This window comes from Liolophura sinensis, chromosome 11 (assembly GCF_032854445.1).
Source record: "Liolophura sinensis isolate JHLJ2023 chromosome 11, CUHK_Ljap_v2, whole genome shotgun sequence".
Classification (NCBI taxonomy): domain Eukaryota; kingdom Metazoa; phylum Mollusca; class Polyplacophora; order Chitonida; family Chitonidae; genus Liolophura; species Liolophura sinensis.
The window spans coordinates 2,445,317-2,471,916 of record NC_088305.1 but is presented as its reverse complement, the minus strand read 5'-3'; the positions used below and the strand labels follow the sequence as shown (position 1 = coordinate 2,471,916).

Sequence of the window (26,600 nt, the reverse complement as noted above, 5' to 3'; positions counted from 1 at the left end):
TGCTTTGAGGGCGCACACTCAGACTGGACTCAGACTCAGTGATGCCTAATTTTGCTTTCAGCACGCACACGGAGGGCTGTCTGTATCTGGTCTCAGACGCAGTGATGCCTAATCCTGCTTTCAGAGCGCACACTGAGGCCTATCTGTATCTGGACTCAGACTCAGTGATGCCTAATCCTGCTTTCAGAGCGCAGGGTTCCATTGTTTACTGTAAATTTTTAACTTTTTCAATCTTTACAGCACTTTTTTCAGTGGCATTTGTGCATACAATTTTTAGGAATTGAACGACTCGGGAATGGTTTATTCGTCTCACTAAAGATGCATTTTTCCTAAAAAAATGTGCAAATTACTTCTCTACACTCTCATATAGTTTTCTCAGAATGTTTCAAAATTTTGTTGGCAGAAAAGCTTGAAAATGTTGAAGAACTAGGGTATTACTAGGGAATTTTCCTGTGTTATAAGATATAAGATATTCTTATATACTCGAGGTGAAATATATCTGCAACTTCCGCATATTCCTCACGGTGCGTTCTCTTTCCTTCGTATATCACAGACAGCGTAATTTCCGATCTCAATTCCATACTACTCACAGGGGTGGACCATCCACATTTTTGACAAATCTAGATCAACTGATGTAATGTTATGTGAGTTTTGAATCATAGATATATTTTGATATAATCCACATTGGCAGTTAGTATAAAGGCCAGCCTTTTTCCTTCAGGGGAGTTTAGCGACACCAGATACGACAGGAGCAGTGGTTTAAGCTTCTATAGACCTATAATAGATTAAACACGTTAATATAATTGGCATATAGGTCCTATAAGCCGCACCTGCGTCCACATCCCAAACAGAGCGTGTGTAATTCCACACATGCCTAAACGTACGTCGACTAGGGCATAAGTATATAGGCGTAGCCGAACACGTACATGCACTGAAAGAGATATCCCATTATACGCATGGCTTAATCAATTCGCCCAGTCACATTTTGTCTAATACACCATACAACACATGATCTTATATTTTGACCTATACATATATGGTATCTGTATTTGTTTGCTTTGGTTTTTACGTTGTACCTGACATTTTTTTAGTTATATGACGAGAAGTCCTTCGATGTGTGTGTGTGTATGTGTGTGTGTGTGTGTGTGTGTGTTGGTCTCTCTCTCTCTCTCTCTCTCTCTCTCTCTCTCTCTCTCTCTCTCTCTCTCTCTCTCCCTTGCTCTAACCTGTCAGGGCTGAGTGTCAAGCGAGGCAGCAACAAGTACCATTTATAAAGTCTTGCATCACATAAAACCTATTTACGGCCATTACATACACCATACAGATCAAGCTCATGCTGGCTTCCTCTCCGGCGGTAAGTGGGACGGTCTTCCAGCAACCTGCGGATGGTCGTGGGTTTTCCCCGGGCTCTGATTGGTTTCCTCCCACCATAATGCTGGCCGCCGTCGTATAAGGGAAATATTCTTGAGTACGGCGTAAAACACCAACCAAATAGATAAAATAAATACACGGTACAGAAGTATATATAGGCTAACTACCAATAGTAATATACCGGTACCGGTATGTCAACATGCGATCCAGGCTGTTACTTGTTAAATGGGCCGACGAATGAATGAATATGTGACTTAAGGTCACAATATGAAATAGGCAATATTGCAGGGAAAATGAAGACTGTTTTGCAGTTTTACAACAGGATTAAAGGAGTGATGAAAACGGCCCTATCCCGAGGCGTTCCGCTCAGTTTGCCATAGTTTGTGACAACGCTTTACTTCATTTACGGCCTGGGATAGTTTGAGATTAGAAGCGAAATCCCGCTGACTTATAGGGCTCGTTGGGTCAGATGATGTGCTCGTTCATTACCAAAGTGTCAACATGAAAACATTTTAGCACGCTAAAATTTTGTGGAAAATGTGGTAGGGTAATATATTGTCATCATGTTTGTATAACGAATGTAGAAAATGACAATGTATAGCCAAGTTGAAAATGGTACATCGTGCTGTACACGTGTAGGTTATACAGTGGTTGTTATGGAAACATGATTTTCTTTCAGAAAAAAAAATGACAAAAATGTTTTCCTCTTTGATTGTATTGCTTTCATTTAGTCTATATAGGCCCACTGCAGGGATATTAAATTCAGTTTATTAAAATTAAACGTATATTTTCAAAATAAAGGTATATTTTCAACAATTCCAGTAGTCCGAGATTGCTCTGACGTTAGGTTTGGCTGGCTCCACGCACCTCTACTCCTTTGCTAACACTATGGGGTAGAGCTATACAACGTTCTGTTTGATTGTCTTGGAGTAGTACCAGACTCTGCCACCTCACATCTCAGGCACTGACACAAAACGTAAATTTATTCTGCCTAAAATGTTTCCTCTTTGAATGTAGTGCTTGCATTGATTTAGCCTAGTACAGGGCCCAGTTGTTCAATACTGTGTTAAAACATATAATGCATGGTTTAACTGTAACCCTTAAGCCAGTTCTTCACTTTGTACTTGGCCCCAAATATGAGCTAAATTGGCTGCTGCTCCATTTGGCCGCCGTCGCTTAAGTGAAATATGCCTGAGTGCGCCGTAAAACACCCACCAAATAAATAAATAAATAAATTTTAAAAAATCGTTAATATATAATATGACTTAATACCGGTATTGGCCAATACACTTTTCAACAACCGGGTCCAGGTCCAGAGATCACGAAGTATTCTTAAACTTAAGACAAAACTGTGGAGTCATTTCCAATCTTTTAGCTGAAATTTGTTTTACAATAACTTACCCAGAATTTACATTGTCAAGCAATATTTTGATCTAGTTAAGTAAGAAATAACTATATTAAATAACTCAACTAAATGATTTGAAATTTTGACTTAAGTCTAAGATCGCTTCTTGATTCCTCGGCCAGGGGCTTATTCTATAAGGCCCTTTTAGACTTGAGTCAAAATTTAAAAACTTTCTACGATGCTTAGTTTTTGGTACTTAGGATACTTAGTAGTTGAAATTTGGATACATTTGTCTTAAGATTACACTGAGGAGGGGGACAAAATTTTCATTTCGAAAGCCCAAATGTAAACTTTAAGATTGTGTTTCAGACTTTGACTTAAGTCAGAAAAGGCTTTGTGTAATCGCTCCCTGGTTCTTTATTTATTGCCGTATCCATATGGAGTCAAAACAATTTTTGAGGTAAAAAAAAAAACAACAAAACATGTTGCTTAAGAAGTTTCAATTGTGATTTCATCTCCTGGAAGTTAGAAACGTTAGATTAATTTAACATTTTGAACTAACAGTATTTATTTATTTATTTCATTGATTTCTTTTTATATCTGGTATTTGCTGGCGATTGGGATGATAACGGGTCTCCACAGATGTCCATTCTTTTCGTTTTCTATGGGTTTTACGGTAAAAGAAGGCTTGTTTTTCACGTCACGTGACACATTCCCGCGTGTTTTCGATCAGAGATTGGTGAACCGTAGCAGGTAATTAGCCCAAGCGAAGTTTTGTTACATTTATACTGTAATGTATTTTCACGAATACGAGTAACAAACTTGAAATACGTAACCATGACACCAGTTGAAAAGCATGACTTCTTTGTTTTGCAGGGGATGAAGGCGTTGCCGTGAAGTGCTTGATGTTGTAGTTGTTGCCTCTGACTACACTGAAGAGGTACCGTCAAAAAGTGTTTTTGTACAGGTAAGGATGGAGTTTAGACTTTAGAAATTGTTTTTTTTCTCCACAGTTTTGATCCAGTTTTTCACCCATGCCAACATAAAGTTACATTTTAAAAAGTTGATATGAAATAGGCAAAGCCTAGGTGCGAACGCAGGGCATTACTTAGCCTATCGAATTCTAGACATTGTGTCTGTGCCAACGATACAATTCTGTAAGACGTGATCTCCTTAGTAACAAACGTGGGTGAAGAAAACAGTCCTCCCAACGTTATTGCATAGGAAAATGCCTATTTCTGAATCGCTGTGAGCAATGTTGTATCTGTTGGATTTGTATAATTTTCATCTTTCCAGATAGACTGAGTATTTCTGCAGAGCTTTCTTGACGTTATATTGTACAACTAGGCGTTACTGGTCACTAGCGAAGTGGCAAAAAGTGACCGGTCATTTTGTTTTAAACTAGAAAGGGTGGTCATGTGACCCTCAATGTATTGATTATTCTGTATTTAAGTCCAGTTCATGCTGTCTTCCTCTCCGGTCGTACGTGGGAAGGTGTACCAGAGTTATAGCTGAGGTATAGGCTTATTTGCCAGGAGGATGTGCCTGAGTGTAACTCCCATTTAACATACTGTTTTCACTTTCATTTTGATAGAAAACTACCTCAAAACACAAAATATTCTGGTTGTATAAATTATAAATCAAGTTATAAGTTTGTAGATGCAGTTCTTTGTTTATAGTAGGCCTATGTGTAAATCTTAGCTGGCATACAACAACAGCAACAACAGTGATATACATTTACATGACGCTTTCTAACTGCTTGATTAAGCTCTTTTCTGTGCAATTTAGAACATTTCATATGCCTACACATGTAACAAATTTTGCACCAGGAAGCATCTGTCTTATGTATAATAGGTTTGTTTTCCTACAGCCTGGACATGCACATTGTTAGGGGCAGTCATCTTGGAATAATTGAGGCAGAAAATATATTTATACTCTCTGATTGGTCAGTATTTGCCCCAAAAAACTGAAAAATCAGCATAAGGTGAGGCAAAGCTTGTATTTATTTAGTAAACTTTTTTTTTGTACATTCACAAACATTTGTAATTTTGTAGTCACCATTTCGTTTGAAGTAAATGTCTAAATCTGATTTCTTATTTTAAAACTTGCCAAGTCTGTAAGGTGTACCTGTGGTACATCATACATTTCTTTTTACCTTTCAAAGTTTCTGAAGTGTATCTGAGGTGTATTTTCTTAGTGTTTATTTATTTTTTTTTTTTCAAAGTTGCCAAGGTGTATCTGAGATACAGTACATTATCTCATATTCATTAAGTGTTCTGCATATCTGAGGTGTATGCTTGTGGCTAAGGTATACTTTTGATACAGCTCATTCATCTATACCTTACACTGAGGTGTATCCGGAAGGAAATGGGCAATCCCAATTGGAGCATAGGTTAGACTATAAATTGTTTGAAATGTTTGCTCGAATTCTATAATGGTGCGAGTGTGGTTTGGATTCTTGATGTTTTGGTAAGTAGATTTTTGTTAAGGCCATCATCTCGGGCAGAATAAAATAATACTGGGGAGGAAATCTCCCAGATTACAACATTCTGAGATGGATGTGGAACAGGGGCTTAATTAAAATTCAGAAGGATTCATTTTGCACAGGATTCATTTTGCACGGGATGCTGCCAGAATGTTTTTCACTTGCTTAGGCTGTAGAGAAGGGTAGATAACTATGTCTGTATTCGTACCCACATTACCTATAGCAAGCTGCCTTCCTTATAAAAATTAAACGTCAAGGTCAGTTTATTTTCAACAGTGTCTGTTGTCCCAGATTGCTCTGACGTCAGGTTTCGCTAGTTTTGAGAACCTTTACACCTTCCCTAACACTAGAGATAGACAACGTTCTATTTGATTTTCTTGGAGTAATGCCAGAGCTCTTCCAGTTGGCACCTCAGGCACTTTTCTCCTGTCTCCGAAAGTACAAACCAACAGATTTTAACGTAGTTCATTTCGAAGCCTACAACTGATGTAAGTCAAGGTTTGTGGCTATGGCCTGCGCAGCTGTCTGGTTATCCATGTTTCCTGCACGTGGCCTCAGATACAATCTGAATTTTGGATGCACCCAGTTTATTTAACCCGGATTTAAACGTTTATGAGTGGTTGAAGAGATACTTCTCTCCTCGATCCAGGTGAGAAAGTGATGTGTGCAGCCATTCTAGGGTTGATTTAAAGGCCCAGTTTGTTATGCAAAATGATTTGTGGAATGGACTGATTGGACTTTCATGTCAATGATTAAACGTTGAGGCAGGTAAATATCGGAAATTGTTGAAAATAGACCTAAACATTTAATTTAATTGAATTAAGTCGGACGGTGGCTCCTTCAATGGTGACAGTGTGATAGCTGGCAAATTCTCACGCATAATGGTTATTGAGGGTTTTGTCCCAAGTGTTCACATCCCGTGTCATGACGGCTTAAGCAGAATTAGCCAACAAAATAACAAAATAACAAAATGCAGTGATGTTGATTGCAAGTCTGTAGACGTCACTGGTCTAGAAATACTCAGAATGCTGTGTTTAACAATGTAACTGGACCAGGATAACTATCGTATGCCTGTTTGCTTGCGTGATTCATTCAACAAGCAGCAAGCAGAATGTTTCTTTTCTTTGATATAAAGTTTACAGTGTGATATTTGTGAATGTACAGTGAAACAGATATTTAATGTAGTAATCGTGCCACCACTAGGTTAAAGCGTAGGCTTTTGAGTTAAAATTAGCACCCAGCTCTTGTGAACTGTAAGATCTCATGACTTTTCTTTCTTAAAAAATGGTGATTGTTTGAAATGCGAAAGTGACTTTATATTATGATATGTATAAATTGTGTTTTGAGGGTCATTTTAATGGGAGGATTGTTGTCCTGTGTGAAATATTGGCAGAAAGATAGAGTGAAATCTAGATCTGTACATTTTGTGACAAATGTCACATGTGGCATGTGGTTTGTCTCAGTCATAATTTCATTTGTCATCAGCTCTGGGTTAAACTGATAGCTTCGGAGTCAGAATTTTGCTTGTAGACTTTCGGTTGATATTAAAAGCGTCAATTTATACAGATTGTATAAAGGTTTGAATTTGGTGTTGCGTTACATGCATCCTTACATACATATTTCAACATTTTCTTCATTTTGCCCAAATTCTGTGACTCAAAAAGGCACCCAAATTAAGAAGCAGTGCTTGACTGTGACCAGTATGTTTGTTCAGTCTTTTTAGTTGTTGTTCATCAAAAAGGTTTGATTACTTTCCTTATGTGCTGCTTGGTCGGAAAAACGTGTAAGTCTCCAAAGGTTTTACGAAGCTGGTAATGGTTATGCACATATGCACCATTTACCCTGATTCCTCAACCTTTTCATCTGTGAAAAGAGCAACTTTGAATGGTAGGGAGTAACCACGTTTTGCTCGTGCTCCCGGTGGAGGCCCTAAGGAGCACCAGCACATTAAGCAACTCAGAGCCCACATGGATCTAACCGTGGAAAATATACAACAAAAAAATTCAGGAAGTCGTTGAAACTATTGGGCGTGAACTTAAATATATCAAACATTAACTTACGGCAAACAAAAGCGAAACGAGCGATGTCCAAAACCATGTTAAAGGCTTGGCGAAATGTAATGTTAGAAACTTCTAACTGAGAGAGTCATAGACCAAGAGCGCTACAGTAGATCCATCAGTCTCCGTTTTGGGGGAATTGAGGAACATTCTGATGAGAATGTATTGTCAATAATTAAACTCAGTGACTAAAAAACATTCTCAAGCTACCGGAGGCCAAAATGCCCTTAGAGTAGGCCCACGTAAGGAAAACCAATCACGGCATATCATCATCAGATTGCATTTGATTTTGGAGGCAAATCTACAGGAGTTAAACTGGCCAGTGTCAGAGGTTCACAAAAGTATAATGTCAGAATATGCGTGAATAAACACCTTGCAAACAAACGAAAAGGTTGAAGAATTACAGCATCTGACTATATGTAGAAAACCTCTGACACAGGGGCACAGTGGTACAGTGTCCACGTGCAGTCATCGCAAACATTTTATCAGTCTTGAAGATAATTTCTACAGCCAAGACATCTGATTTTAGATGAGGGTGTATACCAGTATACTCAATGTAGATCTGTGCACTTAAAAGTTTTTGGTGTATTTAGTGCATGTCAGTTATTTTCTGTGCTCCTGTTTTGTGCATCTAACTTTTCTCCTTTAAGCTTAAAGAGCTACTTCAGTGTCAAGGCCCACCGCACTAATGACGTCATACTTTCAAACACGTCATTCCGGCATATCTGCCTTACCTGACGTCATATCTGCCTAATTTGTCATCACATAAGGAATATTAGCCTGCATCAGACAAAATACTCCATTTTTCATTGGACAACAACGATCACGTGGGGGTACAGATATATTCTCTAATCATACAGACGAGGTCAAATGTGTCTGCTAAATAGGTTATCTCCCTTTGATCTCCCGCCCAATATGAGGAGTATTGACACCATGTATTTGCGTATCCTATCACTGAGTGACGGTGTAACTAATATTGTCAAGTCACAACAGGAATATTTAACAGAAACTGCTGAAGATTTTGTTTTTGAGGACTTTTCATTTGTAGAGGTTAACTAGAGTTATTCATCTGAAATCTTTTTGAACTGTGACGTTAACTCTCTTCCATAGGGTATACTTCATATCATTTTAATATTTCCTCAGTGGTTTCTCTTGCGACTGAAGTAACACTCTAAGTGTGACGCAATTTTAACAATAGCTTAGCGTAACAGATTCAAGGGAGCATAGTTTCTGTGTAACATTGTGTAACTTGACATCACTGAACCTTGTTTTGTAGTAAGTCAAAACCTGAGAATGCTCAGCATACCAGGGACTTGACGAGGTGTGAAACCAGGTTCACAACAAACACCAAGACGAAGGTGTCAAAATTAATTTTGCTCCAAAAAGTGAAGAGGAAGCCAAAAAAAAATCCAGTATATTTCATGTTGCCGTTCTCTTTCACCGCCTCCTAAATCTCCTAAATGTTTCACCTGTGTGTAGGTAAAAATAAATCGTATGAACAAATCTAACACATAAACAAGTTCAAATCCCTTTATATGCAGAAATGAACAGGTGTTACTAACCCTGCCAGGTTACTTGGGGAGGTAAATGTACCAGGCTATGTGTGGCGTTACACACTCTGTTGTTTCAAAGGTTCTGTCTGTTGAATATGTATATTTGCACATGGCCCACAACTGACAGCGAGTTTTGAATTAATACACTTGGAATCCTGCAGTAACGTAGGATTACATAGTGATAATATGTCAGTAAATTGTCTGCTGTTATAAAAACATCTCCATGTTTTTTTTTGTTTTGTTTTGTTTTTTTTGTTTTTTTGGCAGAATATGTATTCAAGGGAGGTAACTACATGCATGTACATCTGCCTTTTTCTATAAACAAGTGTTATATAAAGTAGCTAACAAGTAAAAGTTCTTGTCTTAGAGCTCTTCACTGCAATAAATTTGTTATATACCATGTATTGGCTTTCTGTTCCTGCTAATGTAATCAACAGCCAACAGATATACACAAGTTACATGGCGTAAAGCAGATTTGATTTATTTATTTGATTGGTGTTTTACGCTGCACTCAAGAATATTTCACTTGTACGACAGCGGCCAGTATTTTGGTGGGTGGAAACTGGGCAGAGCCCGGGGGAAACCCACGACCATCCGCAGGTTCCTAAAGCTGTACCTCGCGGTGTACCTGCATTAAAAGATATGCACGGAACACTTGGTGTATGTTTCTTAATACGTAGTATGTGATGTAGCTTAACCTGTGAGTTAGAGTCCAAAAGATTAAGTCTTCTTGTGTCGTAAAAATGGCGTTATAAACCACAATTTTTGTAAAGACCCAACCAGTCAGTGCAGAAATTATGGCCTGCTTGGGCTATAACTTTTTGGGGGAGAGAGTCTGAATTGTAGGAAGCTAGGCTTAATTGTGCCGCGTTCCCAGTGTGTTCATAAATGACATCAGTTCTGAATATTTCAAACCATTGATGGAAAATAGACTTAAAATAGATGGGCTATTCAGAATTATAAAATGTACCTCAAAAATGAAAAAATATCCTTATTTTTCTGGTTTTCCTTTCCACATGTTCCTTAATACCAAGCTCCTCTTTTAATCTCTCCACATGTCCCTTAATACCAAACTCATCTTTTAATCCCTCCACATGTTTTTTAATACCAAGCTCATCTTTTAATCTCTCCACATGTTCCTTAATACCAAGCTCCTCTTTGAATCCCTCCACATGTTCCTTAATACCAAGCTCCTCTTTTAATCCCTCCACATGTCCCTTAATACCAAGCTCATCTTTTAATCCCTCCACATGTTTTTTAATACCAAGCTCATCTTTTAATCTCTCCACATGTTCCTCAATACCAAGCTCATCTTTTAATCTCTCCACATGTTCCTTAACACCAAGCTCCTCTTTTAATACCGTAATACCTTTCCTTTAATACCGTAATACCTTTCCTTTAATACCGTAATACCTTTCCTTTAATACCGTAATACCTTTCCTTTAATACCGTAATACCTTTTCATGTAGCCTTTTAGTCCTCAACTTTTTCACTCGTGAAATTTGCAACTTTAAAATACATTTTAGTTACACACAAAAATTGAATACGGATTAGCTTCACAAACATCATAGCTTCAAAGCAGGTAGTCATATTATTGGTTTTTTTTAATTTAGACCTGTACGTGTTAGGGTCTTCCAACAACCAGCAGATGATCGTGGGCTTCCCCGGGCTCTGTCTGGTTTCCTCCAACCATATTGCTGTCGTATACGTGAAATATTCTTGAGTCAGCGTAATTCAAACACAAGAATAAGAATAATGAAATACTCTCAAATTACAAAGAAAAATAAACAACATCTGTACCATACATGTGAAAAGGCTGATACAAAGGAGTATTAATCATCTGTAATTGTAAAAATGTATAGTTAATATGTGTTATCCTTTCTTTAGTAATTGGTCTGCTTTCAGTGATCAGTAATACCCGAGATTCTGTTCTCAAAGAGATTACTTTTGCTGAATGTAGATCGTCATAGCCGCAATCCCCCGCAGTGTCATAATCAGAACAAGATAGTTTTGATTTATTTATTTGATTGGTGTATTACGTCGCACTCAAGAATGTTTGGATTATATGACTGTGGTGAGCATTATGGTGGAAGGAAACTGGGCAGAGCCCGAGGGAAACTCTGTACAATGCCGACAGACCTTCCCACACGTGACCGGAGAGACATCCAGCATGATCTTGACTTGAACTCACAACGACTGCGTTGGTGGGATTTCTGTTTTTGCTCGGGGACAAACTATTAGAAAGAACACAAATTTATGTCTTTTTGAATAGGAGCTGTGAATTTTTGGTAGAGATTTTGTAATGTTTGCCTTACACGCAATAAGATGGAGAAAGACATCCTTTTTGGCCCTGTTTAGTAGTAAAATTGAGCCAGTAGCCCGTACCAAAACTGCCTTGTACGTTGTCCAGCGAAGTCACCGTCTGACAGTCAATCAGTCAGATCAGCAGCAGCCAGAATAATATTGTTTGTGAAGTTTACAGGTTCTTCGTACCCGAACCACTGATATGACTATTGGTCTGATCTTTGATGTACGAGTTATGAGTGAAACCATGAGGGACTCTGTGCCTGTGAACCTTATTTGGTGTAGTATGGTGTGCTACCAACCCTTATGGTGTAGTATGGTGTGCTGCCAACCCTTATGGTGTAGTATGGTGTGCTACCTACCCTTATGGTGTAGTATGGTGTGCTACCAACCCTTATGGTGTAGTATGCTGCACTACCAACCCTTATGGTGTGGTGTGGTGTGCTACCAACCCTTATGGTGTAGTGTGGTGCACTACCAACCCTTATGGTGTAGTGTGGTGCACTACCAACCCTTATGGTGTAGTATGGTGCACTACCAACCCTTATGGTGTAGTGTGGTGTGCTACCAACCCTTATGGTGTAGTATGGTGTGCTACCAACCCTTCTGGTGTAGTATGGTGCGCTACCAACCCTTATGGTGTAGTGTGGTGTGCTACCAACCCTTATGGTGTAGTGTGGTGTGCTGCCAACCCTTATGGTGTAGTGTGGTGTGCTACCAACCCTTATGGTGTTGTATGGTGCGCTACTAACCCTTATGGTGTAGTGTGGTGTGCTACCAACCCTTATGGTGTAGTGTGGTGCACTACCAACCCTTATGGTGTAGTATGGTGTGCTACCAACCCTTATGGTGTAGTTAGTATGGTGTGCTACCAACACTTATGGTGTAGTATGGTGTGCTACCAACCCTTATGGTGTAGTATGGTGCGCTACCAACCCTTATGGTGTAGTATGGTGTGCTACCAACCCTTATGGTGTAGTATGGTGCGCTGCCAACCCCTTATGGTGTAGTAAGGTGTGCTGCCAACCGTTTTGGTGTAGTGTGGTGTGCTGCCAACACTTATGGTGTAGTATGATTCGCTACCAACTCTTATGGTGTAGTATGGTGCGCTGCCAACCCTTATGGTGTAGTATGGTGCGCTACCAACCCTTGTGGTGTAGTATGGTGCGCCGCCAACCTTTATGGTGTAGTATGGTGTGCTGCCAGCCCTTATGGTGTAGTATGGTGTGCTACCAACTCTTATGGTGTAGTATAGTGTGCTGCCAACTCCTTATGGTGTAGTATGGTGCGCTGCCAACTGTTTTGGTGTAGTATGGTGTGCTGCCAACCGTTTTGGTGTAGTATGGTGTGCTGCCAACTCTTATGGTGTAGTATGGTGTGCTACCAACCCTTATGGTGTAGTAAGGTGCGCTGCCAACTCCTTTGGTGTAGTATGGTGCCAACTCTTATGGTGTAGTAAGGTGCGCTGCCAACCCCTTTGGTGTAGTATGGAGCACTACCAGCTCTTATGGTGTAGTAAGGCGTGCTGCAAACCGTTTTGGTGTAGTATGGTGCGCTACCAACTTCAGCTGTGCCACAGCGAATTCTTTCACCATGTTTAAAGATCCCATGGAAAGCTCAACTTGACATGAGTTGTGGTCCTTCTGTTCTGTGTCCTTCTGGATTGAATTTCTATGGTGAATGTGTTGAATTACCCTGAAAATTGCATAGTTTATTTAGTGACGAACCCACAAAATCCCTAATACTATGACCAGTCAAAGAGTTGTTATACACTTTATATGTACCTATGTCACAACAGTACCAAATTAGTTTATAAGGAAGTCAGTATGCAACGTTGAATGTAATCTACCAGGCCTCTGAGAGTGATTACACAAAGACTATTGTTTATAGATTAAGAGGATTAACTCAGACCACCCCGGTCAAAATACCACCACTCCACATTTAATCAGAGACAAGTATATACCTAGATGTATGGAACCCAATAAGGGTGGGTCACGTCTCCCTACCTCACTGTCTGGACCTTTGTAGTTCAGGGTGAGGAGGCAGGGTGAGGTGGCAGGGTGAGTTTCAGTTACAGAGTTGGAGGCAGTGGAGTAGGGTTGGGTCCTTGATCTCTTATTTTTCCATGAACTTGTACACTGTATACCAGGCACATATAATAAATCTGTGGATCATTGTAGTTGTGTGTATGTTTACAGTTTCACACACACATGTATGAGTTGTCAGTGTCTATGTGGAACCGATAGTGTCAAGCATGAGTCAGTCTGTTTTGGTATCAGTATCTGTGATAATATGACCAGGAAATGTAAGGTCTCCTTGTTGGAGATCATTAGGGTCAAATACAAGCTAGCACATTTTGATGTCATTTAGAGACACCTAAATTACAACATACCCTAAAACAGGCTTACATGTAATTTGGGGGTGGGGGGGTGATATTATGCAAGCTAAATTTGGCTTAAATGTTTTTAATATTCCTTACATTGAATTCATGTGAACTTAATTTACCAGAATTTAAAAGTAATATTCAGTTGACACTATAATTTGCTGTATAAGGCATTAACAGTGTTTCTTCATATCTGAAAATATTTTAGCCTAGCCAACTAAAAAGATGCCCAGATGGAGGAATCATAAAACTTGTTCTTGTGAAGCTGACCCAAAGCTATGATCCCTATAGTTCTTTCCTTTATTACGTCACAGTTATCAGCGTATGCAAGCTCTTAAAACATGTATGGAGTACACATGCACTGTAACCTCAGTCAGAAGAATTCTATGTAGCTCCTCCTCGAGTCCTGGTCATGGCTGTAGTTATGTACTGTGTTGAGTTCTGGTAAAAATTTAATTATGCAAATTTTAATATTGTGATCGTTATTGTTAAATACAGGCAGGTTGATATGGCAGTCATACAATTACTGTCATGTTACTGATCATGAGCTCTTATATCATCATGTGGGGCCTCCAGGCTCACGGAGCCGCTAACCAATGCAGTCGGTGTGAGTTCAAGTCCAACTCATGCTGGCTCCTCTCCAGCAGCATGTGGGAAGGTCTGCCAACCGGTTACCTCCCTCCATAATGCTGGGCGCTGTCGTATAGTGAAATATTCTTGAGTACAGCATAAAACACCAATTAAATAAATAAATATATCATCATGCTATTAAATTGGTTGATTGGTTCAGAGATTGAAAAACTGTGCTGTATGGAAGATCATTTTACGGATCAAAATTAACTCTTTTTGACTACTTGCCTGAAGGACATTCAAACCATTGAAAAATCTCAATGCCCATGTGCAACAATGACAGCTAAATTATACTCTCTTGGTGCCCAGTACCGAGAGGTTAGAGAAAGGAAACAGGACTGGTTGGCCCAGTCTCAGTATAATGATCATGTGACGGGGTGGAGTGTCACTTCTGGTGTCTTCAGCATGATACTTCATCGGCGGCAGCACTTCGCCAGCATGGAGGAAGAAGCATGGACTGTGCCACAAGAAGGCACAGTGTATGTACACACACCTTATATCTCCTCTTTGTCAAAAAAAATTGTTAAGTATGACATCAAACCCCAAGCATTCATTCATTCCTCCCACCATTATCATGATTGTACTTGTAAGTCTGTATGTCAAATGTGAGAAAGTTTGTCAGTAACGTACCAAAGGCCGGTGGATTATTCCTGGCATTATTGTTTCCAGCACCCATATCATTGACCGTTATGTATCATAAAAGTGAGAAATTCTGCAGTATATATTGCGTTAAACAACAGTCAAATTACTAAAGTGAAGAATTTGTGTTTTGTTTTACTAATGGGGGTTAAATTTCAGCTGATTTGGATGGGAAAGATTCTGTGCCCTGTACATGTACAGAGTGTATAGCAGAGCCTATTATTTTATTTTTAATCTCATTCGAAATAACATTGATTTATGTTGCAAGCTGTACTGTAATGTGCTTGATGGTTTTATTGGTAAAGCTGTTTTTTTTTCTTCCCTTCATTCTTACCAACCAAACATACCATATTGTTCAATTCAAACTTGGACTTATGGAGCATGTCGCGTCACCCTCCATGTACTGTATAGGAAAACAAGATACATGTATTTGCATAAAATGTAGGGTTATCCACTGAGCAAATACAGTGATGAGTCAAGTTGATATCTGAGGATGCATGGTTGGCTTCCTGGTGGTTAAAATTAGTTGTGCCTTATCTCACTGAGTAAATGTTATTTTAGGGATGAGGATGAAAACATGTGGAGTTAGCTCATATTCTATAATAAATAGATTTATATTGTGCATTTACGTGTATCTATCACGTGTAGCATGTGCATCACTTTGGGTACAGGTTGTTTTGTTTGTACCCAGCAAATCAGAGTATAACACATGTGCATTTATGGTGTATTAACTGGTTCATTAGGTAAAGATATCACGGTATAGAATATGATGTAATACGAAAATGATATGACAAGGATTGAAGGATACAGGTGAACATGATCGGCAGTTTTATAAGTTTGTGACAACTGTTTTGAGTGTGTGGACATGGTGGTATACTGTGTCATCATGCATGCTGTGTAGAACACCTGTTTTATCAATGAATCAGGGAATTCTAATTAATACATGCGGAATCCAAGCACTGAGAAACATTTGTTCCCTGATTCCGATCAAAACACCTCATGAATAATGCACCAGAGAAAACAAGTTCTGTTTTTACTGGATTTCACCTAAAGTTTGATGTATAAAAATGCTCTGGAAGAAGGACATAAGGCCTTAAAATGATACTTTTGATGCCAACACTTGATAAGAAATTAATCAGGCTCGTATGACTAGGTAAGGTGGACGAATCAACCAAATCAAGGTAAATGTGTCGCTTGAGAAATGGTAAACTTGATGTGAAGTACAGCATTATAATACAAGTGAGTTATTTTGAAGGAAGATAAGTACAGGTGTACTCTGACTGTATGTGCAGATGATCATCCAGTGTCAGGACTGTGTTTGGTGTGTAGCCATGTGTAGATGTTTTGTTTTTGTTTATTTGAATTATATGAGTATACATGTTTTATGTGTAAAACAGATTTTTCATGTAAATAAAAATACTGTTTATCAATAATTTTCAACTTTTTTGACGTCTAAAGCACTCTTTCATTGCATTTTAAGCAAACAGTTATTTTGAAAATGATACTAAAAATGATTTGCTTGTGTCACTAAAGAGGCAATTAACCTCTTAAATCCCCGTAAAAATGTGGCCCTTATTTCTGATCGTAAGTTCTCTCGTAATGTTTGAAAATACTGCTGTTGGTTGAAAAGGCTGAAGTGTTAGGGTAAGTAAAACAGGAACATGAGAAAGGAAAACTGTTCTACTTAATCCAGTGTTTATAGAATAATGTGATGTTTTAATAGTTAACAAGTACTCACTGAATTCGAACTCGAAGAATTGAATAGAAAGTGATTTTGATAGGATGAAAAATATAAAATGATCATTTTGGAAAAAAAAAAAAAAAAAAAATGACACAATTCTAGAAAGTTGTCTTGTGTCAGTGTTGTGCTTCAGTAATTCTCAAGTGGATATTGTATAGATATGATTGTGCTGAATAGATGGACCAGTTGTACCTCTTGGGGGAGGGGGCATGATAGTTTGTGTGTGTGTGTGTGTTTCGTGTTGGGGGTGGGGGGGGGAGGTGGCTGAGGATATACTCTATGTACACATGTGAACAACTGAAGGAATGTGACCTACATGTACATGTAGTTGATGTACAGGTTTCTGTTGATGGTGTCATGAGTCTGTGTAATACATGTGCTGTCACACCCCTGGCCACTGATTTACGGAAACACGTACTCTCTGCCCGCCATTTCACAACCTTCAGGATACACTTTTTCTCTGGATCTTTGATTCTCATTGGTTGAACAATAACTGCTCTAAAAAAATTTCTGATTTTTACAAAATTTTGCTTGCAGTCATTTGTGTAACGTCTGATTCTAGTTAAAATGGATGATCGTGTGTTTCCCCCAGGTTCTGGCTGGTTTCCGCCCACCATAATGCTGGCCGTTGTATAAGTGAAATATTCTTGAGTATGGCGTAATTTAAACACTATTGAAATAAATAAGTCAATTTATAAATAAATAAGATTTGCATATTTAAAGTTTTCCGAGATTCTGGTTGGAAACTCACAGGTTACGTCATCATGGTGTACATGAGACCTTAGATCAAATCCCTAAATCAGCTTAATCCGCGGATAAGTTTGCATATTTAAAGTTTTCCTTGATTCTGGTTGGAAACTCACAGGTTACATCATCATGGTGTATGTGAGACCTAAGATCAAATCCCTGAATCGGCCTAATCCATGAATAAGTTTGAATATTTAGTGAATTCCATGATTCTCATTGGTGGTTGGTTTTTGAGTAATGATGGCGCTAAATAATGTCAGATTTTTATGACATTTTCTGTGCATGCAGTCGTTTGTGTAATTTACCCTCAGTGATTACGGTTCCTCACGCATATTGAATGATTTGCTGTATTTTAATTGGCTGTTGGTTTCTGTGCAATAGCTGCTTCAAATATGCACTGATGTTGATAAAATTTGATGTATTTCATTTATATTTTGTCATTACATGTATGTGTACCTTCTCATGGCGTCCTAGTGGCAGTTACAATAAATTACCTCAAATTTGTCCTGCATCAATGTGACACAGGCTGGAAAATTTGTCAGTGACTTGCCCTTTGGTTTTTAAACATACTACTGTAATTCTTCAAGCTTTTCTCCTGTATGTAGGATGTTTATTCAAGCATATTCTGAGGGTATCGCTCAGTAGACCAGGGCTTCCGTCGGCAGTCGCCATTGTCGCAAATTTAGAACAATTTTTTTGAAATGGCAATAAAATTTGAAAAAAAATGGGAATGTTTTTGGCGACAAATTTATTTAGTTAAGAAAAAATACTAATGTTATGCAAAATCTACCTTGAGAGTTTTCTGGGGTTTCTAGCAGATTTTCGCAACTTTTCTAATGAAAATAATCCACTTAGGCCTACTTTCAATTCAAATGGCCTCATCTCTGCGAAACAACAACAACACAGTTGTATATGGCGATTACTTGACAAAAATCTACGAAGGGGGTTTAGCACTGTTGCAAGTTGACTTACATTAAATAATTTATCAAGGGAGATAAAGCAAGGTAGAGTTACACGTGTGAATGAATTTACCTTCCATGAGGAATTTAAACTTATCTACTTTATAAACTATTTTTTTGGGATCTGAAATAAAGTAAATGTTTCAGAATACTGTATGTGCCGGTACATACTGTGTTACTCCAATGTATTCATCATAATGCTGCATTTAAACAAACAATTTACAAATTTATTTCATAACAAATTTTTCTCATAGAGGAAATCACATTTTACTTGGATCCTACACAGAACGGTTGAAAAAGGGATTGATTTTTTGTTCAAATAAACAAAAACATACTGCTAAGGGGCAATTGTTCTAAATGTAACATTTGATAAACTCCAGATAGAGCTGGAAGAGACCTAACTGATTCTAGCAGCTACACCAAGGCAGATAAAAACAAATTACAGATGGAGATCTACAAGAGTCCTGGATACTGCTTCCATTCAATCAGATGATTATCACAAGAGATTAAGACCGCAAACTTTAAGTATGGCTAAAGAAAAATAGTATTGGCTACAGAATCTGATGAGTGGCTAAAATGACTGGCTAAAAGAAGTACTGACCCAGAGGAAGCCCTGGTAGACTGACAAAATTATACTTACCTAGAGGAAGCCCTTGTAGACTGACAAAATTATACTTACCTAGAGGAAGCCCTTGTAGACTGACAAAATTATACCTACCCAGAGGTTGAGCTGACAAAATTATACTGACCCAGAGGAAGCCGTGGGAGACTGACAAAATTATACTTTGTGAAGCCCTAAAATTGGCTTCCTCGTGAAATTGGCATCCTCGTGAAATATTCCGGAGTATTGTAAGACCGGGTTAGGGTCTTAAGTAAAATTGTGACCAAGATGGTCACCGTCATTTATCTTCATTCCATGTCTAACGTAGATAGGAAAACTCTCCAAGGCATTCTCAGTTAACAACAGGAATTTATTATACATAACACCATGGGAGTGACCAGACCCTGAGGCCCTTACAGGTCAACCCTAAACCCTTTTTCCTTCCCCTCTCTACTTGAGAAACAACCATATTTATACTTACAATTGTTTGTTTACTTAACTATTAGTAACAGTTGCTGCTTTCAGGTATAAACTTGTTCTTTAATTACAAGCACTGACTGATGAGTCAAATGCACATGTGGAAAGTTAATCCCCACACTTAATCTACTTAACTATGTTAACAAGCTGGACACAGTTGACTGCCCAGTCTATAGCTTGATTTAACTATTTGTATGTCACATGTCTATTATAACTATTTTACATGTACATTACACTTGACCACTACAGGTGTATACACAGCCTGTCTGTAACTCGTTTTACTAGGTAGTGTCATGAATTATTAGGATGATTGGTATATAGCTGTTCATAATTGCATTAAACTGTTTACTGATTAAATACCTTAACGGATTAAACCCAAGCTACCCTTTCAGCCAGTTTACCTACGCTAACCTTCAATCTAGAACCTCAATGAACCTCATCCCTCCAAAACATGCAACCAATGCTATTTAAAATTTTTAGATATTCTGAGGTGACATTGTGGAATGGACTATAATCTATACAGAATGTTAATGTTAAAAAAAAAAAACGGAAATGTTTTTCAGGTCAAAATATGCCTCTGTTGATTAAGTACGAAATTGTCTGTGATGTGCTACATTGTATGTAGTCTTTGATCATCTTATATCAGATTTATCTATATTTTTTATAAACTGTATAAACTTTGTAAATAACCTTTTGTGTGAATGTGTGTATGCTTAAGGGGCTCAGAGAGGATTGTTTTTGTAACTAACTGATCTCCCTTAGAAAATAATGTGTTGTTATTATTAGTGTTAGTTTATTATTAACTACAATACATCTGTCGCATTACTGGTACGTGGATCCTGTTTTTTACATGTACGTTTCCTCGCTAGAGTTTGAGGATGCTAGATTGTGTCTGAACATTTATAAATGATTTCCATATAGGGAGACAACCCAACAAATAGAGCTATTTAATGATATGACTGGTGATAACTTCGGCTGTTAGTCATCCCAGCAGTCTAGCTTTACGATGAATGAAGATCAAGCAGCCCTCTCCTACTACTGCCTCTGTCAGGGCCTCATTAGTTGGTATTTCTGTGGATGGTGCAATCTTTAGTCAGTCACTGGCAGGTCTTGCTTGACCTCACACCACGGATTTAGGTCAGTGAGTACAGACAAGCTGGGGTAGACCTCAAGTGTAGCTGGATGACTTAAATACCCCAGCCCTCAGTGTGTGCTATCAGAACGCCCAGGAGAGCTAGAGCAGTGTGGCACGGCAGATAGCGCCAATTACCTGAGCAGGTAGGATCTTCAGGTGTGATGGTTGAGCTGTACACTAATTACTTACAAGGCTACTGTTGGCGACAAGTACAAATGTGAAGCATTAGTTAGATTTTGTCCATATTAAAACAATTCCGTTTGTTGACGGTTTTGCTAACTTATGGCACACCAGTTTGTATGTTGCAAATTATGCCTTCATTTACATCTACTGCTCTCCGTTTTTGTGCATCTTTGACTTGAGCTGATGACAGTAAGCTGTCAACCGTGCCCATGTGGCCATGTGCAGTGCCTATAGTCTGATACTAGATATTCTAACTTTTGATTGTGACCAGCTGTCTTGCATCAATGTGGTGTGCGTATTAAGATTTCACATGTAAATGTAAGAAAGTTTTGTCAGGAACTTAAATACCAAAAGTTAGTGGTAAGTTATACCCAGTCAGTCCAGTTTCCCACATTTATTGAAATGACAGCCATTGTATAAATGAAACATTCTTGGGTATGTTGTGAAATAACAATCAAGTAAATAAATAAGTAAATCTATTGACTGAGATGTTAGACCTTCAGGAAGCTCTCTGCTAAAGTTTCAGGTCACTGTTTGCCTGGTTTCAGGCCATGAGGAAGCATGTAGGGTAGTTGTACTAGTGACTTAAATTCCCCATTGGTAGTGTATTTGTATGGTTTCAGGCCATGAGGAAGCATGTAGGGTAGTTGTACTAGTGACTTAAATTCCCCATTGGTAGTGTATTTGTATGGTTTCAGGCCATGAGGAAGCATGTAGGGTAGTTGTACTAGTGACTTAAATTCCCCATTGGTAGTGTATTTGTATGGCTGTTTTATAGTGGTTTGAGGTCACTTGATCTCAACAGTATTTTGATCACCGTTTCCACGTACCCTTTTCCATGTACCGGGTACACTTTTATATTAAACAGACATGCTGCTGCAGGGTATATATTACAAGAGAATGCTGGAATCCAATTTTAATAGCAAAGTCACATTGAAACTTTCTGGCTTACCTCAAGAGGATGGATGAAACGACCATTTGAATATGCAGGAATCTGGCAGAATTTGACGAAAAAAGGAGCCCTAGGTAGCTGATGTGTGCGAGTGGCAGGTCCATTCCAATGGTATTAATGTATATATAGTACTGTCTGACTGCAGGAGGTGAATGTTTTCTGTAGTAACCCATTGTAAATTCAGATTTAGGTAAGGTTATGTAGCCCATCTCATCAGATGAACCCCTGTCTTTGAGACCCATCTGTCACTATAATATACATTCATCCTGTGCACATGTACTTGGGGGAGACACATGCTGGCAAATACGTCTACAGGGCTCACCACGTAGTGATATTTAAATACTGTGCTTTTGGAGGGAAGTTAGGAGACTTGTAGGGCTATCTGGCCAAGTGATTTATGGTTTCTGAGTGAAGGTTTTTTATATGTAACCATTGAACAACAGATCCAGGTTTTTATTACATTGGCAGCAGGTTTACGTCAAGGTGGTTGTCCAGGGTACATTTTTTCCATTGTACATGTATACGTTGCACACAGCTGTTTTCAGGCTGTCTTCAGGCGTTATTATCTCCTGCCGTTATCTCCTGGCTATACACTACATTGTATAGGTTGTACACAGCTGTGTTCAGGCGTTATTGTCTTCTGGCTGTACACTACGTTGTATAGGTCATACCTGTGCATCGTCATGTCTAGTGAAGTAATCAGTCTTGTGCTGCGAGTAATGCACTAATCAAAGAAATAGAACAAATATTGGAATTGTATACTCATGATATAGATCAGTTACACTGAAATACTAAAGCGTAAGGTCACGTAACCTTAAAAGGGTGAGTGGGACTGGTATGAAAAAGATGTTTGTTAGGGGTAACCCAACTGACTCTCTAAAAATGGGCGCCATGCTAGCTCTAAAAGTTTTTTACTGGAATTTTTAAATCTTCAATATATTGTTTCTCCTGATGTTAATTTCCTTTACATACCTGTCTTCAAACCTGAATTAAAAAAAAAAAAAAACAAGCAGAATTCGTGACCAACTGACCATTCAGTTTCTGTTAGGGTCAGGTTACACCCAACAAGGAATTCTGTAAAGATGGCCGGAGTAATTCTACATGTTCTACAGATGGACTAGCTACTGAGCAGAGGAAATTGACACACCTGTAGTGTAAATATAAAGGTCTTTAGTCAGGCTACCATGGCATGGTACCTGTATCAGTACATGTACATAATGACACAGAGCTGTTCTTGAACCCTGAACCCAATCTGGCAGAGTGCTCTAAAGGTTCTCCATTTCAGACCAGAAGTTGAAATTTTGACACATTTGTCTGAGGCTGTCAAAATTGTAATCTTTAGTGCCAGGAAATAAAAGCTATCCAGATTTGTGTTGTTATTAAAACTCAACACAGTTTGTAATACTAAGACCTGACCAAGACAAAATTGAAAGTTGCACTTATGTTTAAATGATGTATTTGATTTGTGTTGTACGCCTTACTGAAGAATATTTCACTTATATGACGTTGGCCAGCATTATGGTAGGAGAAAACCTAGGAGAATCCGGGGGAAACCCATGACCATTGACTAGGTTGCTGACAGAACTTCCCATGTACGGCCAGAGAGCTATGTATAAATAAAAGTTCAGGAACAATACAAGTTAAGACTATAGTATGACTTTCTAAGTCTTAAGATAGTTTATGCGGATCAATAGTGTTTGTATATATGTCAGGTAAGGTTGCATATCCTAAGATCCAATTCTTGTTGGTTTGATATAATGAAGTCAGGTGGTTGGTCATCCACATGTAGCATACCTGGTGGGTGTGGCAGTTTGTGGGTGATTGACGTATAAGTCTCAGCTCATCTCAGATCTGAGGCTAATCATTGTGAATTACCAAAGGTTTTGATCTTCCACATGATGGCTCAAGTTGTCTGTTTCCTATTTTGAGTATGACACTCTGAGCAGCAAACCCATGTGATTTGACCTGAGTCTTATGGAGCAGGGCTTTTTGGGGTTTAGGATTGAATGAAGTTCCGAGGAGAAAATGGTTTTGCATATTTTTAAGTGAGGTTTTTTTTTGTGAGATTTAATACATTCATTGTGTGAATGGGATTTTGGATGAAAAGAGCTTGAGAGTTGACAAGTACATGTGTATGAGAGCCTTTGATCCTACCACAATAGCGTGCCTACCAAACATTTTGAGACCTACAGACCTACATACAGTATCAGTAGGAGCTTATCTAAAAATATTTGATCTGATATTTATCAGTATGCTTGTGTAAATTTACTTCAGTTTTAGGATTGCTGGTTAAATTAACCCGGTTTGTGACAGTTTATCTAGGCATATGTACATGTACTTAGGCTGACCCAGTTACCTGTATGAATGTACTAAGGTGATGAAATAATGTTAACTCATTTCAAGAGGTTTAAAATTCTACCTGAGCGCCTGAGCTAAGAGCTGGAAACATTTTTGGAATGTTTTTCTGTTCCTAAGCATATACATGTGTACATGTCATCTGTTTACAAAAGAACACTCGTCAACATTTTCATGTCGTGTATGTATACCTGTGCAAGTGCAAATTACATGTACCTAATCTTTCAGTGTATACATTACAATCATTCCACCAAGCAGACCATACTCTTCCACAAACAAACCACAATCTTTTCACAAGCACACCACAATCATTCTACAAACAAACCACAGTTATTCCACAAGCAGACCACAATCTTCCCAAAACAAACCACAATCATTTCACAAGTACATCACAATCATCCACAAGCACAACACAATCATTCCACAAGCAAACCACAATCATTCCAACAAGCACACACAATCATTCCACAAGCATTCCACAAGCAAACCACAATCATTCCAACAAGCAAACCACAATCATTCCACAAGCAGACCATAATCATTCCACAAGCTTGTAAGTTTCTGTAAAATTTTCCAGTTGTGACATGATGAATATTCCTTATGTCACGACAAAACAGGCTTAACGTCATACGCGTTTGGAGGTATGACGTTATTTGTGGCTATACATCAGCGATGGGTGATGTCAAATGTTTCTTGTGTGACATTGCACCAGGCAAAATGGGAATGAACAGAAAACTATCCCTGTGGTCATCATGTAACCCTGCTATTAAGCCATATAGATCTTGACTCTGGAGTAGCTATGCAGGTGATTTAGATTTATATTGTAAATGTCTCCGACTGTACGTGGGAAGGTCTGTCAGCAACCTGCGGATGGTGGTGGGTTTCCCCCGGGCCTCTGCCCGGTTTCCACCCACCATAATGCTGGCCGTCGTTGTATGAGTGAAATATTCTTGAGTACGGCGTAAAACACGAATGAAATAATAAATCAAATATATTGTAAATGTAAGCGTTATGTCTGACATTCATATACCATTCGTAATCCGTAAAGGGCGTTCCAAGTCGATAATCGCAAGGTCCAATTTCCAAAACAACGTTTAACACTAGCTCCCAAAGACAAAGGTATGTAAGAAATTATACAAATAGGAAATAAAGCCGATAACACACGAGAGAAGCGGTCAGCAGTTTCAATGATGCCGGGCAGACCGTGGATATTCCAGGCATGAATTCCATATCAAAGTTCAAATTCATAGTCCATGAATGAGTTCCAGGTAATGCTAGATAACTCTGAATACTCTTTTATTATAGTGATACTGGATGCGTGTTTGAGAATGACACTGCAGTATTCACGAGAGCTGAGTTCGGAGTTATTTTTAAATCATAATTCATGGAATTGATTCACAGTTATGCAAGCAGCTTTATGCACCCTTAGAATGTTACAAAATGTATGTGTAACACTGTCTGCCTTCAGCTCTAACACAGTGGGCTTTATATATTGTCACCGTGTCGCAGTATTCTGTACATTTGTCACACTATCATGGTCAGTGCCTTTGTCCGTGCTATCATTCCGCTAAACATATGACCTGTGTGAACAGTATGCTGGCTCTGAGTTTGTGGTATACCTGGTTTCATATGTTCTCTCAGCAGTGAAGTCACGGCTATTGGATGCGTTTTACAGGTGTGTTGTGTAGTTTTACATCTGTGTATATGTGTTTGTCATGTCTCAGTAGATCTGTATGCTCGAAAACTAGGATGTTCTTTCATATATGTACATTCATGTTAAACTTGCCAGTTTGACTGATTGGCTGTATTTTGGCTGTAGTCAGGTGTGTGGCGAAAGTGGAAACAAATTAAACAATGTTGACAGATATGGCTGTCTGGAGAGGTAGGTCCAGTCATTAAGTCTGAATTAAGTCTGAAGTGCTCAGTTAAGTCTTTCATATCACTCAGGTATGGACTTTCATTGTACATGACATTTGATAGTCACATGTTTCTTTTGATTTTTTAGGGGGAAAAAACATGTAACCATATACAGTATGCAATTATTCAGACTGATTTAAAATGTAAAACTTTCAGATTTCATGCTCATAATTTAATAGATGATATACACATTTACTTTTTATAAAAAGACAGTACAAATTTGAAAGCACATGCTCATTTAAGTCTGAAATGACCACAAGCATCTTTCAGATCACTCAGGTATGCACTTTTGATTGTACATGACTTTAATGCAGTTTCAGTACTACGTGTACATATTTCACCTATAATGCTGAAATTATGATGAAATGTGTCTATGATATCCATCAACTGATATTGTATGAAATATTAAAATCTAATTTTGAAACATTTTGAAAAGCTGAGAATTGCGGAGGTTTGTTTTTTGTCTCTTGTGGACCACCAGATATATTTGCATTATTTATGGTAGTCGTATAACACGCGTGTTGCATCACGAGTTATTAACGGTGAGGTGAAACAGGATTTCATGGCATGTGTATACAGGCAGGCAAGCCTGACAGGAAACAAACGTACAATGGTGAATACATAACAGTTCCGTTAAGACTTTATTTTACATTAGAGTGCAAAAAAATAAAAACATCCACAAACATTAACATTTACCCCGAGGGGGATGAACTCATTTATAGCTATACATAGTCATGAATAACTCTTGATTTTCATATCAGTATGC

The 26,600-nt window shown here is 38.5% G+C and overlaps 1 protein-coding gene across 1 annotated transcript in view; it reads left to right on the top strand.

Annotated features, from left to right (window-relative positions):
* The first annotated feature begins 3,446 nt into the window (after positions 1-3,446).
* LOC135477756 (ATP-dependent translocase ABCB1-like) overlaps positions 3,447-26,600 on the top strand; it is a 78,070-nt gene continuing 54,916 nt past the window's right edge. The window contains 2 exon segments of the mRNA XM_064757959.1: positions 3,447-3,469; positions 3,593-3,683. The gene's annotated coding sequence lies outside the window, so the exon portion shown is untranslated.